At 39.7% G+C, this 10,573-nt stretch overlaps 1 non-coding gene across 1 annotated transcript; it reads right to left on the bottom strand.

Annotated features, from left to right (window-relative positions):
• Positions 1–2,740: 2,740 nt before the first annotated feature.
• TRNAR-CCU lies at positions 2,741–2,813 on the bottom strand. The gene has a single exon. It is a non-coding gene; the product is annotated as a tRNA-Arg (tRNA).
• Between the last annotated feature and the right edge of the window lie 7,760 nt (positions 2,814–10,573).

Here is a 10,573-nt window from a genome sequence, read left to right as displayed (position 1 = left end):
TTTATGCTCTATGTGGTTTTCAGCAGCCTTTGATAAAGGATTAGTGGATGTGAAACTCATTAGGCAGTTTTAATGCATGCCGCATTTTTCTAGAGTGATGCGTACTCCGTCTTTCTGATGTGTGCTGCTGGTTTTATCTCTGCAGACATTAGTTGTAGCTCTACATGTACCAGGGATTGAGTTTGATATAGAGCAAGAGCTTCTGTCACTGAATAAACCTCTAGGTACAAGGAATCTGTTGTTGTGGATATTTCATCATACAGTCTTTTATAGCCTATGAAAGGCCAATTTTAATGAAGTATCTGAAGTAACGCTGCATGAAATTCTAAGCATTTGACATGAAGAGTGAAGCCTAATGCACAAAATAGTGTTTTATTGTGCTCCGCCAGAGATTCATGGTTTTGTATACATGACAATGGCTTTTTATACACAGTACTAATATTACTGATTCAGACATCAATTTTCAGTGCACAAGAATATCTGCTTGTTCCATCAGTGTTATTTTTTCATCTATCAGATGCTGATTTCAGCTCTGTAGACAAGTGTACATACACTCATTGTAACAATGTAAATAATAGTTTGAACAGAGCAGTTGTCTACTTAATCTATATATTGACACTTGGTTTTGCCTGTGCAGGTGCCAGCCTAGCTATGGAGGCAATATCAGTAGGTATTAGGTTAACTGTGCACATATCAGCTGTATTTGTATAGGAATATGGCCCTCTTTTTCAAACAGCACTTACAGTCTCAAAAACTGTATAAATAAAAATTAATAACAAGATACATACAACAAGGGGACACAGCCTCAATACCTTACTGATAAAGTTCTTGACTGCAATATGCAGTGATTATTGGTAATCTTGACCATAAACCAGCCAGAATAAACATTATTTGACTCTGCCAGGATCTGCAGAGATCTGTGTTCCATATTAACATTATGTGAGAGTTTGTGGCACTTCTCATTCTGAAAGTTTAAAATCATTAAAATGTATACATCCTTATCTTCAACACTTGCAATTTATAATGAATTAACACGTCACTTCTATAAGTTATATATAACATATATATTTATTCTAGCAAAGTGACTGTCTACCAAATGATGCAGTGTGTCAACACCCCTTATTCCAGTTCCAAAACTCCTGGCTTGCACTGTCCTCTTTTCAACTTACAGGCAGTTATCAGTTCGGCTACAAAATATGGCTGTCTAGTGATGATCTTGTCAGGCTGAGTTTGATTACACGGATGGGCAAGACAATAGGTAATGGCTTTCAAGGTAAGGCATGAAGACCACTATATAAGAGCCGCCAGGAGACTGGGTTGTGCAACAAACATGTATAACTTTAATAATAAAAAGACTGTGTGCATACAGTTAACAAAAAATGCTGCATACAGCAAGTTTTATGGAATAGTAGGATAAAGTCTTGAGTATGATGCAGGAAAACTGAGCTGCTTGGGGTGCCTGTAGCAACTGGCAAGAGAGGATGTCAGTATGTGTCTGCTGCTAGCTTACTTGTCATGGAGAGGAGATGGCTGTGGGCTTGCCACATGGGTGATACCTAGTGGGAGCACTAGGCTTTGCACCGGTGGTCCATAAACCCATGAGTATATGCTGCCAATGTGCAAATGCACTTTGATCAGAGACTGAGCAGAGACATGCTGCCTGAGGTTGGCAGCAGCTGTGGAGGTAGTAAAACTGCTGTGAGGGTGAGGGCACTCTTATGGGGGAGGATCAGACACCCCACAAGATACTATAGATGGTTTTCTCCTTAATACCACCCAGTACCTCTATGGAGGGGGCACAAATTAACTGATAAAGCATCACAGGCAGGCAAAAGTAGGTTGTAGGCCTCCAGCCTACTCTGGGGATACCTGGTTCACATCCTTGATGGAATGACTGGGCCAATTAAATAAAGGTGTTAGAGCTTTTGGGCAGGTCAGGTGGGGATAAAAAAGTTGCTTCATACTCCAACAGGTCATCTTTCTTGGTATCTTTAGATTAAGTATTGCAAATTTTATTTGGAGCTGGGACCACTGGTCATTATGAAAAGTCTGTGTTCAGGAATGTTGGAGCCCTACACCTGTCACGTATCATAGCACTCCATAATATAATGAAATGAAACCACTTGCCGCAAGCAGTTACTACTGGTTATGTAAATTTACAAATACTTCACAGTGTCAAAACAACAAACCTCCAGATGTAACAAAATCCTCTCAAGATAAACACAAGGCTCTGCTGCTTAATGCTAGCAGTCTAAATAGAAAAACGCACTCCCTGGAAGCACTCCTCACCTTGGAAGATGCTGATGTCTGTGCAGTCACCACTGTGGAAAGCAGTCAAAAGTAAGGAAAGTAAGTAATACCTCAGAGTTAGCTGGTTTCAGTGATATTACTACTAATCCAGTACTGATACTGGAATGGGCATCAGACTCCTTCACAAAAATCAAGATTAATTCTAACTCAGGCCCAGACAATGTTCCAGCTTGCTTTTGATCAATTTTCATAGGATCATAGATTATAGGAGGTTACTAGGCTATTCACCCTGAGGCCCTTATAAGCCTAGCCAAGAGTTTATTCCATGTTTAGACAAATCAGCACCTGATGCCCTTGTCCAACAGGGACACGGGTGGAATCCCACGGATATATTTTCTGTTTTCCATCCAGTTATCCAGGTTGTGCTTAAAAAGGGGTAAAGAGGTATAGGATCATAGGAATAAAAGCTTCACTTGTATCAAGATTATATCACCCCAGATGGGACTTGAACCCACAATCCCTGGTTTAGGGGACCAATGCCTTATCCATTAGGCCACCAGGGCCTGAAAGATATGACTATCAAACTTACTACACTGTTTAGTCAGTTGTCATCTGTTGTAGTCCCTTTGAGTTGAAAGTTGGTAATAAAGTGCCTATATATGGGGGGGGGGGGCAAATTTGAAAATATCAATAATTATAGGCCATTCAGCCTTACACCTGCTATTGGAAAGTTCTTTCAAAGGTGCCTTTTAGTAATAATTAGGGAAATATCAAAACTGGGCTTTTAATGGATATCTCACAGCATGGCTTCATGTAAGATAGGTCTGCCTTCACAAACATGATGTACTTTTACAACTCTGTCACTTTAGTGATGGATTCTGGTATTGGGGTTAAAGTGGCCTATCTGGACCTATTGAAGGCATTCAACAGTTTATCACACTCTGTCATTATTGATTCAATGTTGAAATTGTTAATACACCTCTTTATTTTTAAGTGGACTTAAAAGTGGTTGGATGATAGACACCAAAGAGTAAACATCAATTAATAATTTTTCTGACTGGGAGGCTGTTTGAGTTGGGGTCCTTCAAGGGCCAATGTTGACCCAACATTATTTAATGTGTTCTTATTTCCCAACATTGGATTGCTACTGAGTGGTTAAATGTACTGACAATATAAAAGCTCTGGATGTTCTGACTAGTGAGGCTGATATATACAAGCTTAATACGCTTTTAGAAAGTGCATTTAATTGGCTGATTGACCATGGTTTCTATATAAAAAGGATAAATGCAGTATATTGTGTTTTTGTAGACCTGTTTATGGGTATGTCTGATCTAGGATTTCTGTGAGTTATGAATTTTGATATTTATTTATTTTTATTTATTTATTTATTTCATTTGTTTACCAGGAATGTCTGATTGGGCATGAGACCTATTTTCAGTGGAGGCACGGGGAGAAAAGCTCCATACATATATACAAACCTAAAAATAGTTTCTTACATACATTGACAATAAGGATGCATATATAAATATGTTATTAACATTGTACAATGGAAAAATAGAACAGTAATTGCTAAACAGCTGTAATTTAACAATTTTCAGTTCAATACAACTATAAAGATCTGTGAATTACTGCATGTTATATTTTAAAATCTAGAGCCCAGGCATTGACAACTAAATCTGCAACAATAAAGGTGATTGGACTAATTCTGATTAATTAACTAATTGCTTTTCATTAATGGATTATACTTTTTTTACTAAGTTATTTGTGACATATGTAAGACCAGTGATAAAATACAATTTATTGTTTTATGTTTGAATCAGATGTGATTTGCTTTACTTGAAAGTATGCAGCAAAAGTACTCAAAACAAATTTCATCCATTAAACATATTTCTTATGACTTAAGATTACAGAGCATTGGACTATATTCTATCAGTTACAGGCACCTGACAGGAAAGCTATGATCAGATTTTAGGGCACTTTATGATGAAGAATTTCATATACTAATGGATGTTGAGTTGACAGAGACTAAATACAACTCGAGGGAAGACAACTACATATTTAAAATCAATAAGTATAGGACTGACTTACGATCTAGGTTAATCTGTTTGTATTTTCTGTCTGTGGAATACAGTACCATTATATATAACTGGATGGCTTTAATTGTCCTTTAGCCCATACAAAGCTACCATAAAACAGTGGACTATGAAATGTGAACCTGTGTTGCAGACTTTGCACTGACATCTGATCAGGCTGAGGGTCATATTCAAGGTTCTAGTATCAATTTACTGTGCACTGCATGACCTGGGATCTATTTGTTTTAATGACATTCTTGTACCCTAAAAGTTAAGCTGTCACCTCTGTTCAGATAGCAAAGGACAGCTAGTGGGTCCACAAATATGACATGACACATCTGTTAGACATGCTTTTGCCTAGTACATACCTGTTTAATAGTAATAATAGTAATAATTATTTTGCTGGTTAAGGATGTCCTTCACAGAAACTCCTTTCAGGAGTGTCCACAAAATTTCTAAATTTGAAAGGCTTACTGTGATATTTGATTAGATTACTATCTCAAGAAGCCAATTTCTGAACTGTTTTTACAATCTGCTGTCGTTTATTTATGTTTCTAATGTCATGCTGTGTTCAGTTTTAAAGTATAATTTTCAGTATGATGTTGCCATTTTCATTTATTCCTCCAATAAATGGGTTTGGATCACACTCTTGGATCCGACTTGGCCACTTTTTCCAGCTCGTGGAACATTGAAACCCTCATGCTCCTCCCTTACCCATAATGCACTAGTTCCTTACCATACTTCAGATCTCATTTGCCACCTTCACATATGGATATGGTGTATATAAGCTCTCAAGTAGTAGTAGATTTTGTGGTAAAAGTAGATTTTTTTTTGCCTTATCTATTAACCTCTTTTTTTAGAAATACTACAGCCCTGTATTACCATTGTTGGTAATACTTTCTCTTCGTTCTTTCCTATCCATATTTTCTAAAAAATATATTTTTTCTTCCTTCTTGTAGTTAAAATACAGCTGAAAACCCTCCAGTTTTACAAACTGTACAGCTGTGGTCAAAAAATTATTCTGTCTGATGCACACACTATGTGTGTATACTGTTTAGGCCTGGCACACTTAGATTCATATGAAAGGCTTCTAACCTTTGCAGCTATAAATGATAGAATAAATAAATAAATTTTCAGAGGGTTACTTCCATCAAAATCATTTGATACAGCATACTGGGCTGAAACCACTAAAAAACCTGGCAAAAAATGAGGCTAGGAAGCATTGTCAGATCCTACAAGTTCCTTGACACTGGTTCTAGAACTGCCTCTTAAAATCTCAAAGCCTTTAAATCTGACTTATTCAGATCCAAAGTCTGACCCGTTTGGATCCAAAGACAAGAACTTTGGATCCAAACCTCTCGCATTCGAGAAAGCAATCATATAGATTACCATGGATCAGATCTCCTTTACACTTGAATCCGGTGTCCTCTTGTCTGTCATCTCCTTTTCTGGAAAATAATTTTCTTTGGTGGTGAAAGTCAGGGTACCTTTTGGCTAGGCTTATATAGGCCCTAGGGCCAATAGCCTAGTACCTACTTATGAACCTATGAAAGGTCTCCCAAGCATCATCATTCTAGGGCTTCATCTGTAACATCTCTTTCTCACTCCTCCAGAAATCTGAACAAAGCAGTTGTGGACAGGATGATGAGAAAATTCTTCTCAATGCAAATGCAAATGGGGGTTCAATCAGCTCCTACCCCATCAGGTCCGGAGACCGTCATGAGCACTACTCCACCTGTATTCAATCCGACCTTTGGTTTCAGAGCAGTTGGATCTGAGGATACTGGATCCATACATATTGGATCTGAAGATCATTGTGTCTTCTATTACACTACTGTCATCGAGTGGACTGGCTCAGTACATATTGGAGCCAGATGACTCTCGGAGCCATAGTGTCAGCACCTGATCCAGAGTTTTGGAGTCGACTCCAAGGTTGTCAGAGCTGTCTCTGACCATTGAAGCCTCAGCACTGGACAGCTCTGCTCTGACCCCTGCCTCTTGTGGTTTGCCTTTGGGTCGAAGGGAGCTGATGGTACAAAAGTATGTCTTCTCGGAGCTGTCAATCTCTTTAATTCTGAGGCATTCTGCTTTTGAGGTAGTGAAGAGAGTTTTCTCTGCTCCAAGAGAAAAGATGTATCCAACCCACTCAGCTCCTACTTCCTAGACCCAGTTGTCTTTGCCTCTTGAGCCTCAACTTCCTGCACCACAGGGACAGCTAGCCCAAAGTCACTAGGATATCCATCAGGGTATACTGATATCTTCCAATACATCTCTGTAACATCCCACTAAAGAAATACGTAGGAAGAGAAAGTGCAAACGGAGTTGATTAGACTCTCTCAAGAGTCTGTCATGGAGGATACTGATTTTGAAGAGGGGGAAGGTTCCCCAAGATCACTACCTGATGACATTTCCTTTGGAGACATACTAGAGATCCTCAAGAAAAGGGGTGGATGGTCTACCTACAACCCTTACCAAGAGGAACCAGTATTCCTGGAAGCCTTTGGAGCTGGCCCATCTACCTCCTGTAAAACTCCACCCACCGACAAGCTCATCAATTGGATCTCTCAATGGGCATGGAAGAAACCTGATTCCATTGAGCTGATCCCCAAGAGACAATATAGGATCCTGGCACAACCTAAGGACAGGGAATTTTGGAGTAAGGGAGTAGCAGTTGATGCCATGGTTACAGCAGCAGCCACAAAAAATGAACTTGCAAAACAATGTTCCTCTGTTCATTCCCGTAACAGGGAGTTGAGGGCACTGGATAGCTTCAGGAAGCATGTAAATGCTTCAGTAACTTTTGCACTTAGGTCACTAAATTATTTGGCACACTTCACTAGCCTCAATAGAGATTTGATTAAAGAACTTATCAAATCCATCTCTTGGACAATTACAACTGAGGCAAAGAACTTGATTGTCTCACAGTTGGCTACCCTACAATCTATTTCAAACTCATCCATGAGGCTCATTTCCCATGCAGCTGAAGGTACCTCAAGGGTGGTGGGTTCATGGATTTCCATTAGGAGGCATGCCTATATGCACCTATGTGATTTTTCATAGCCCTGTGAGTCTTCCTTCATCAATGCTCTCTTTGACAGAAGCTCTTTATTTGGCCCCAAGGTTAAAGGCACACTATCCAGGTATGAGCAGGATGGTAAAACCCTTTCTGTTGTGGACGTATGCTTTTTTGACCCCTCAAAGGACCTTTTCTAGGAATTAGTGGTTGAGAAAGTCCCAGAGTCCCTTCCAAGATCCACATGGAGATAGTTACCCCAGGGGCAGAGGGGGGAACTCGAACAGAAGACACCACCCAAGTGGTATAAGAGTTTCATAATACCAAAGATCTAGATCTACCTTCTCTCACAGATCTTACCAGCACTCCTAAAAGGAGGGCTGATTTTCCACCTCTGGACTGGAGGCAGTCAGAGGTCATTTATCCCTGCACCAGAGAGCCTGGTTAGAGGTTATAAAAGATTTATGGGCAAAGAGGATTATTTCCAGAGGTTATATAATACCCTTTTCCGTACCCCTTAACAGTAAAAAAATTCCTGATGTTCCACCCAGTCAGAAGAAAGCAGCAGCACTAGAAATAAAAAAGCTGCTAGAAAAAAGAGTCACCCTAGAGGTCCCCCCAGACCAGAAATAGTGTGGAACTTAAGATTCTTTTTAGTGCCAAAGAAAACAGGGGACTGGAGACCAGTTTTGGATCTCTGCAAGTCAGTTCAGTACAATAAGTTCCAGATAGTCATGGTTCAGTCCATTCTGCCTTTTCTGCACAAGGATGATTGGATGTGCTCAACAGATGCTCAGGATGCATACTATCATATAAAAATAAACAGACAATCCAGAAGATACCTACACTTCTGGCTGGGAGCCAGTCATTATCAATTCAGAGCTCTGCCTTTAGTCTCAACACAGCTTGCAGGGTGTTTACCAAATGCACTTCAGTAGTGGCCGCTTACTTGAGAATGCAGGGATTCTGGGTGTTTCCTTACTCGTGTCCTTGACAGCCTCCCTTCCTTTATCAAGGGTACAAACCACATGATTCCAGGTCAAAGGGATCATTCAGAATTCTTCTCTGTCAGCTCAATTGATCCTCTAAGCATTAAGGTAAATGTCTGCTGTGATAGTTTTGGTTCCATTAGCAAGATATCACATGAGAATTCTTCAGTGGACCCCAGTAACTCAGTGGTCTATTCTTCACCAATCTTTTTCCACCCATATCAAGATAACTCAGGCATGCAAAAATTTACTCTTTGATGGATTTTCTCCAATCAGATAATGCAAAGTTGCCCCTACATTCTCCCTGAGCCAAATCCATAGTTACCACAGATGCTTCCCAAACCTGGTGGGGGGCACTTCTTGGGAAGACAGTCCAAGGTATATGGTCCCTGGAAAAGGCCAATACACATATCAATGTCCTAGAAATGACTGCTGTCCACCTAGCATTGCAGGCCTTCCAAGACACTCTCACCTCTGATACCATTGCAGTTCATATGGACAATATGTCAGTGCTCTGGTACATCAACTAACAAGGAGAAACCAAATCTTATCCCCTTTGTCAAGAAGTTTTGAGAGTGTGGCAATGGGCAAGCTCATCAAATCAATTTCTTATATCAATGCACATTCCTGGGAAATATAATGTGATAGCAGACAAGTTAAGCAGGTCCAGTCTACTCCCTCACAATTGGTCACTCAAAATGAAAGTGTCAGAAAAGTTATTCCATCAATGGGGCCAAATTTGCTGTGACTTCTTTCCATCTCCCCTCAACAGCAAGTGCAACAAGTTCTTTTCCCGGATTCCCCTACTGGGGGAGTCACCAAGAGATGCTCTTCTCCACAATTGGCCTCCCGGTCTCTAATCAACAAATTTCTTAAGAAAGCATCTCGATTGAATAGCGCAGTCATCCTCATTACTCCTTCTTGGCCTCATCAGATTTTGTTTCCTTTCTTTGGAGTCATAAACTTCACCCGTCATGGATTCTGGATCCAGTTCCAAACCTCCTGTCTCATCCGACAGATATGATGCACCTGGACATTTTAGTCCTAAAATTGACCACATGGTTTCTCCACTTCCATTGATTGATAGACAAACCAGGCTATCTTCCCCTGTCCACCACATTATTTTATCCTCCCACAAAGATTCCACAAGAAAAATTTACAGAAGTAAATGGAAAAGATTAGTTTTCTAGGTGCAGAAAAAATGACATTGATCCCTTTTCAGTGAGAATACCTAAAGTTCTTGAGTTTTTAGCTACAATTTTTAATAAAAGTTCTGGTTCTTCAGCTATTAAAGTACAACTATCAGCCATTTCTAATTTTCACATTGCAGTAAATAATTCATCTTAAGCTTCTTCCTAACTCTGTGAGGCCTTTATAAGGGGCATCTTCTTCTCAGACCCCCTTTGAAAGATCCCACTCCCCCGTGGGATTTGAATTTTGTTTTACAATCTTTGACCCAATCTCCCTTTGAACCATCAGCCAAATGTGAACTAATTTTTTTAACCAGGAAGACTTTCTTTCTAGTGGCCATTACTGCTGCTAGAAGAGTCTCAGAACTTCATGCCCTATCTTCTAAGCCTCCTTATTTGATTTTTCATAAAGATAGAGTATCCTTATGAACCATCTCATCCTTCCTTCCTAAGATGGTGTCAGAATCCAATATCTGTCAAACTATCAACCTTCCAGTTTTCTTTCCAAATTTCTCAAGCAAAGGAGAGTATATGTTGCATCTGTTGGATGTTTACAGGCTGTTACATTTTTATCTACATAGAACAAAAAAGAAATCAGACAATAATTTGTCTCCCTTTCAAAGTCAAATTTGGGCAAACCAATTACTAAAGTGACTTTAGCCAAATGGTTAACTGATTGCATTTTCTTTGTTTACAAAAAAATGGGTTTGTCTTTGCCAAAACCTCTAAAAGCTGATTCCACCAGGTCTAAGGCAACTTCTTCAGTATTTTTATAGAGATCTTCCTTGGATGATATTTACAGCTTCAGCTTGGAATAATCTTCATATCTTGGATCTGGTCTCTAGGGATAAAGCAGCCTTTGGCTCAGCAGTGCTCGGGAATATCCTTCCTTAAAGTCCTCCCAGGATTCAGGTAGCTGGGGAGTCTGTCCCACTTGTTGAGGAATGAATGAAAATTGACAACATTAGATAAAGAAGTTATGTACTCACCATAACATTCCATCTGTGTTGTTCATTTTCATTCTTCCTCAACTCCCTTCCCTCCAACCCCCTACCAATT

This window comes from Protopterus annectens, chromosome 11.part0 (assembly GCF_019279795.1).
Source record: "Protopterus annectens isolate FY-2018-M chromosome 11.part0, PAN1.0, whole genome shotgun sequence".
NCBI lineage: Eukaryota > Metazoa > Chordata > Ceratodontiformes > Protopteridae > Protopterus > Protopterus annectens.
The sequence above is the reverse complement of the archived record's forward strand: the minus strand, read 5'-3'. Positions and strand labels throughout refer to the sequence as shown.